This window comes from Centruroides sculpturatus, unplaced genomic scaffold, assembly GCF_000671375.1.
Source record: "Centruroides sculpturatus isolate CEXI.00-Female unplaced genomic scaffold, Cexi_2.0 scaffold2081, whole genome shotgun sequence".
In the NCBI taxonomy this organism is placed as follows: Eukaryota; Metazoa; Arthropoda; class Arachnida; order Scorpiones; family Buthidae; genus Centruroides; species Centruroides sculpturatus.
Genome location: NW_019386607.1, coordinates 22,345 through 28,736, shown reverse-complemented (window position 1 = coordinate 28,736; position 6,392 = coordinate 22,345). Strand labels below are relative to the sequence as shown.

The 6,392-nt window shown below is 28.4% G+C and overlaps 1 long non-coding RNA gene across 1 annotated transcript; it reads right to left on the bottom strand.

The window, feature by feature from the left end:
• Positions 1-4,069: 4,069 nt before the first annotated feature.
• LOC111615408 lies at positions 4,070-5,699 on the bottom strand. Its single transcript, XR_002755073.1, has 3 exons — positions 5,578-5,699; positions 4,375-4,487; positions 4,070-4,143 (listed from the first exon to the last, which is right to left on the bottom strand). It is a non-coding gene; the product is annotated as an uncharacterized LOC111615408 (long non-coding RNA).
• Positions 5,700-6,392: the final 693 nt, after the last annotated feature.

Here is a 6,392-nt window from a genome sequence, read left to right as displayed (position 1 = left end):
TGAAAACATGTTTGCATTTGTTATTCATGTATATATGTCTTTGAACTTGCATTTCGTTGTAATAATATTAAATGGGTGTTGGATTTGTATTTCTTTGTTTTAATAGTGAATTCCAACTTATACATTGTTAATAACATAATTTTATATACGTGCCTATCTTGCCCCATTACTGTTGCCCCTATACCAGGGGCAACTTTAATAAAAATAATTAAAATAATTACAACTTTACAAAAAGAGAGAAGTTGCCGATCTTGCCCCTATACCCGGGGCAACTTCGTCAATTTCTCTCTTCTTGTAAAGTTGTAATTATTTTTATTATTTTTATTTCCAAACTGATTTTAACCAGTTCTATAGTAAGGTAACATTCCAATAGACAATATGCAAAGCTTTTTTTTTCAGTTTACTGCAGTATTTATTACACAAAATTTAAGTAAAGATTAACATGCCGATTCCTCCCCGATCTCCCCTAAAACAAAATAATATCATATTGTCAAGTATAAAAATAAACCGAGGATTGCTACAAGGGGACGCATGGTCTCCCTATCTATTTAATTTTTATGTACATGATCTAAATGCATGTTTTACAAACGACAATGACGGTTTTTGTTTTTCACATCAGATAGTTCATTCCATATCATACGCTGATGATATTGTTGTATCAGCGCCGACTGCAGCTGCACTTGGACGAAAAATTAAAGCTTTGGAAAAATACTGTGAAGACTCTAATTTAAAAATTAACCCAAAAAAATATATGTTTTTTTTTCTTAATCAGGAAAGACTTTTAATTGTCTCAGAGATGAAATTTCTGGGTATAATGTTCGCATCTACTTTGTCGTTCGAAAAACAATTCAAGAAAGTAAAAACTAAAGCTTCTACCTTGATCAACAATTTAGTTAAGCTATTTGTTAAATTAAAAATTCGTAATATAAAAGTTCAATTCAGATTATTCTCTTCCATTGTTTTAAATTCATGTGGATACGCTGCACCTATTTCGAGTCCTTTGTACTTTAAAAAATTGGAAATTATTCAAAATAAATTTATACTAAAAGTCTTTTCGTTAGACTTTAATATCTCTGGAGCGGTGTTGCGTTTTGAATTGAATAGATTCAAATTGGGCCCTTTTTTCATGAGAAGATATGTTAAATTTTTGAGTCGATTGAGAGACAATGCATCGTTACCTTCTTTACTGTTGAAATTATTATATAATAAATCGCTTAATGATAAGTCTAAACTAAATTGGGTCTATCAAGTGTCTACTGTATTTAATATATATGGGTTCTCAATAATTTCGTTTATATATAACACAGACTTAAATGAAATATATAATGTTCAAATGATTAAGAATGCTTATGAAATATCTTTGTCTCAAGATATACCTGACGTTAAAATTCATAATAACTCTATTTGTTATAATATTATTCTGAATTATCCAGACATCAATAATTATACTGGTTCTGATTTATCCTTCAATGTCAAAAAGTCCTTTATTCAATTAAGATTAAATAGAGAAATTATTCTGATTAATAAAACTATCTATCAATTCTCTAAATTTTTTTGTATAAGTTGTAATGTTGCCATGTCTAAACTCCATTTGTTTTGTACTTGTTCTTGTAATAGAACTCAAGAGTTACGGAAAAGAGAGTTTATTTTTAAAAAATAGAGAGGATTTTACGTATTTTTTCTTTCATAAGGCTAAAAAGACTACTATATATAATCTATATAATTATGCTCAGAGATTTTTTATTGTTAATCAATTTAATATATTGATTCTGTAATTCTGTTAATACTTTAATTATGAGAATGTATAGACTGTTATTGTATTGCTTATGAAATTATGTAATGCTATGTATCACATTATTCCACCTTTAGTAACAGGCGAAAGCCTAATATAAATAAAGTTATGAAGAAGAAGAAGAAGAATAGCATGAATATAAAAATCAACCTCCATGCAAAATTTCAGAAATTTCAGAAATTTTTGACAAAAGGTAAAATTATAAGAGTTATTAATTTAGCTTCAAATGTAACACACACATACAAAGAAAAAATTCTCAAGGTGTTCTGGTTTTATTGATGTTTCAAGGTTTAAGGATGTTTCAAGGTGAATTCTACATTTCTCGGACTTATGTCCGAAAAATGTAGAAATCTTGAAATTTTATGGAATCTTTATATTCGTATATACAAATACCACGCAATAAAAAACTTGTCGACTTCACTTGCCAAATACAGCGTATTTAAAAAAAATAAGATCGGAAAAGGATAAATAAAAATGGACATAAATGGCAAAATATTCAGTTAAATTACAGAAATTTCAAAAAGAGTTTTGTGAGTTACATAACATTAAAATATTATAATATAATCGAGATGGGTTTATAATAATAATAACAATAAGCGGCTAGCCCAAACAGTTAGAAGTTAAAAGTTAATTTGGTAAACAGGGTATGAGAATGCACACTAAGAAATGATTATTAGAAATGTGAGGAAGCGGGAGAAGGTTAATGATTTTTCTGAAGAACTCGGCTTCTATTGTACTATTTTACATGCAGTTTTTTTGAGATTTTGCGGGAAATCGAACATATNAAACGAAATAATAAATTGTTATTTATCGTTAATGACGCCGTTAACATTATAACATTATATTCGGATTTTTAAACATCTGGTCGAAAATTACTATTAAATTTATGTTTCTATATTTATTTTTAATATAATTATACAATAAAAATGTAGTTTAACTTGCTCACAAAACTTATTTTCAAAAGAAATATTGCATTCGAAACCACCGAACAAATAACGCATCGACAATAGCCGAAAATATATTATTAATGTCTATTGTTTACGCAACAATTGGAAAAGTGCTTACGTCACGCTAATCACAGAACATACTTAGAATTACGTACGAAAAGTAATTTTATTTTTGTTTTGTTTTTTGATAAGTAAACACAAAGAAGGACGTGGTCGAAATGCTTTTCGAGAACATTATTTAGAGGCAATGTGGTCCTTATTTATGCGTTATATGCGTGAAGACATTCTGGAAAACTGTACTTGCGATTCCATAGATAATGTGTGAACCCAATCCGAGTGGTGGAAATTTTATATCGAAAATCTCACAACAATTTTTTATTATTGACTTTTTGTTTGACATGGCGTCGAACTGATAGGTAAACATTCAAAACGATAATTCAATGGCACAGTTTCATGTTTCCGGTAATCCAAAACACTTGCGAGTGTTTATGTAAAGTAAAAAACTAAAAAGCAGATATTGTTTATTAATAATCAATGTTATTTCTTAAATATTAAGCAAGATTAGTTGTAAGCAGCAAATATTCTCTCATGCCACAATGCTGGCCTGTAATTTTTCATCATATTCATTATGTATTTAATTTAAAACAACACAAATTGATACACTTTTGACCCTGTACATTATACTTTTCCTAATAACAACAGAATGTACCTAAGTGCGTTGGTTTGAAAATATTTCGATTGAAATCACCCAACTTCAAGTCTCGACCAAAAGTTCGTGTGCACTTACTACAGCGCTTTTTCAGAAAATAAAAGTTTTTAGACAACAAACAATTCGATTTGAATTGTCTTTGTGAGAGTTCCACAAGTGTTTATACATAATTTCGTGTTAAATCTTCATTAAGTCTGACCCCTCGGAAAATATCATGCACGAACCCCTTTAATTTTTAATTATCAAAATTGAGTAGTATCAATGCCCCTTACATAGAAGTTACCATGTAAACTTTTTCTCTTAATGTTATCGTATTGTGAAATATTAAACGAAATAATTGTAAACACAGACAGACACATATTACTGTTTAAGTAACGAAAATAATTATTTAAAGTATTTTTGACGAAATCAATGGAATCTTTGCAGAAATAAAATTTTGATATTAATGCTATACAGTACTTTGAATTGTTTCGAATATATTAAACTACAACATGCAACACACATCAAAGATTGCAGATGGATAATTAAGTTTCTTAATTTTAACACAATGAATTTAACATCAAATAATTCCTTAATAATTTTTAAATGCGGAAAATATTTTGTAATCTCTTTGTGACCTTACCTTCATCTGTTCCTCCCACTTTCTCACCTAATTTCAATGTTTGTTGGTCCACGTTTAATTTTTCTTGCGACTCCTGTAAATAGTAAAAAATTCTGATTCCCGATATAAAAATCTTACAGTACTCATACTGATTTTGCTTATTAACTCAGAGAATATTTATATAATAATAAATAAACAATTTGCAGCTATTTTAAATAAAACATTTTATATGATTGTCATGGTATTTAAAGTTTTCCAACTGAAAACTTTAAATAATAAGAATTATTAAATTAGTTTCAATTATTTTAATGGAATTGTAACTTACTAAAGATTTTGTTTCTTCTCGTTTTTTCCGTGTTTGATCCGTAATAATATGCACCGTGGCGACGGAATCATCCAACCTTACTTCTTTTTGTTCATTTACAACTGCTTCTTCGCCTGAATTCAAAATTATAGGAATTTCAAAAAACAGAAACAAAGAAAATGACAAACAGTTTACACCAAATAAACAGATGAAATTGTTATTCTAGAGAGATATTTTGAAACTTTATTTTATAACAAATGCACAAAAATAAAAATTGAAAATATAGAAAAATCAATTAATTTCTGCTCAGAAATTTCTTAATTAAAATGTGACATAAAAGCATAAATATTGCGTTGTGATTTGACATTATGAAATATGGAAAAGTGTAATTTGTCTATCATAAAGTTAATTAAAAATGTAATATTATTAAAAAGTTATTCTCAGTGAAAATAAATGAACAGATTTTTATTATCGTATATTCAGAAGCTCACTTTATCTTGATTTAATAAAAAGTCTGAGTAAAATGTATTTTAATATTCAGTTTCTAGATTAACTTGAAAAATGTAAAAAATCAAATGTTCATTTATATCTTTATAACAAATATAATAAATCAATGAATAATTTTAACCAATTAAAAATAATTGCCACATTTGTTACAAGTTTTTTCTTATAAATGTGCATTGTTTGCAATTATTTAGCGGTGAAGATCTGTATTCAGCAATATCGATAAATAATGTAATGGACATTTTGTAAATATAAAATATAGCATTGTTCAATGACCAAAACCTGATATGTACTCCAAATCAAGTCGTAAGTATGCATTAAACACTAGAACATTAGCCTATAGATTAGATTTTATACGATTATTTTAAATTAGCAATTCATATTAATTGAATTTATGAATATCTTATTTTATTATAAAAATGTTGTCGTAATTTCTGTTTTGATGTTTTTATTAATTGTAATGGAACCGGATTAAGAATTATTAGAAAAGATGCAGAAATAAAATAATAAATTGTTATTCATTTGCAGAAAATCGTCTAACGCTCTAATTGTCTCCAGCAGAAAACGAATGCAAAATTAAATATCGTTCCACCGTATAACATTTTAATTTTGTTTTTTAAACATCCCGTAAAATTACTATTAATTGTATGTGTTTAGATTCATTGCGAACACGTTATTAAACTGTTAATATAATTATATAATAAAAATAATTTAACTTACTCTTAAGATCCATTTTTTTACTCACCACCTGCTTTCGATAAATCTTCAACAATTCGATTAAATTTCTTCAACAATACTTGAAAACTTATTCTTAGAACTTATTGTTTATGCAACAATAACAAACGTACTTACCAGTCGCATTGCGTGCTAAGCATTACGCATGTCAATCAGTTTTATTTTTGGGGTATTTTTGGTGGGTAACTGTAAAGAAAGACGTGTGCGATTATAAATAAGGATGTTTGTTTGTTCGTTCGCTTGAACGACCTAGAAGTGTATACCAATTGCTAAAAAACTCGGTTTGGTACTTACTTTGACATACTTCTAACGTACATCATGTCATACATTCCATTGCGAAATATCGATTGCATTTCTACAAATAAATTAATTTTGTTTTCGTTTTGTTTCGTTTGTTTAGTTATGGCGATTTGCTTAGTGGTGGTTCCTTCTGTGAGGCCTTTTAAAGGGAAACTGGTTTTTATTTAGGTTTTAGGCAGAGACTCCACTACCGTAAAAACGGCGTAAAATCCTTCGCCGTAAAAGCTTTTAATCACGTGATTCTGATATTTTATGGCTGAGCAGGTCGTAAAACCAGCGAGTTGAGCAGTGTTCAACTTTAGACGCGAATACGGCCGTAAAAGACACCTTCCACCAATCAGAAGTTATTGAAATATAGGTCATTGTATCACGGTGCTAAAATGGCGGAAAACAAGCTTTTGTGTACGTTCCCTCGTGGCTATTCTAGAATAGATCTGGAAAGATTTATCAAAAACATCCGAAAGTATTCGTGTATCTACAACAAGAGTTAAAAAACAAGA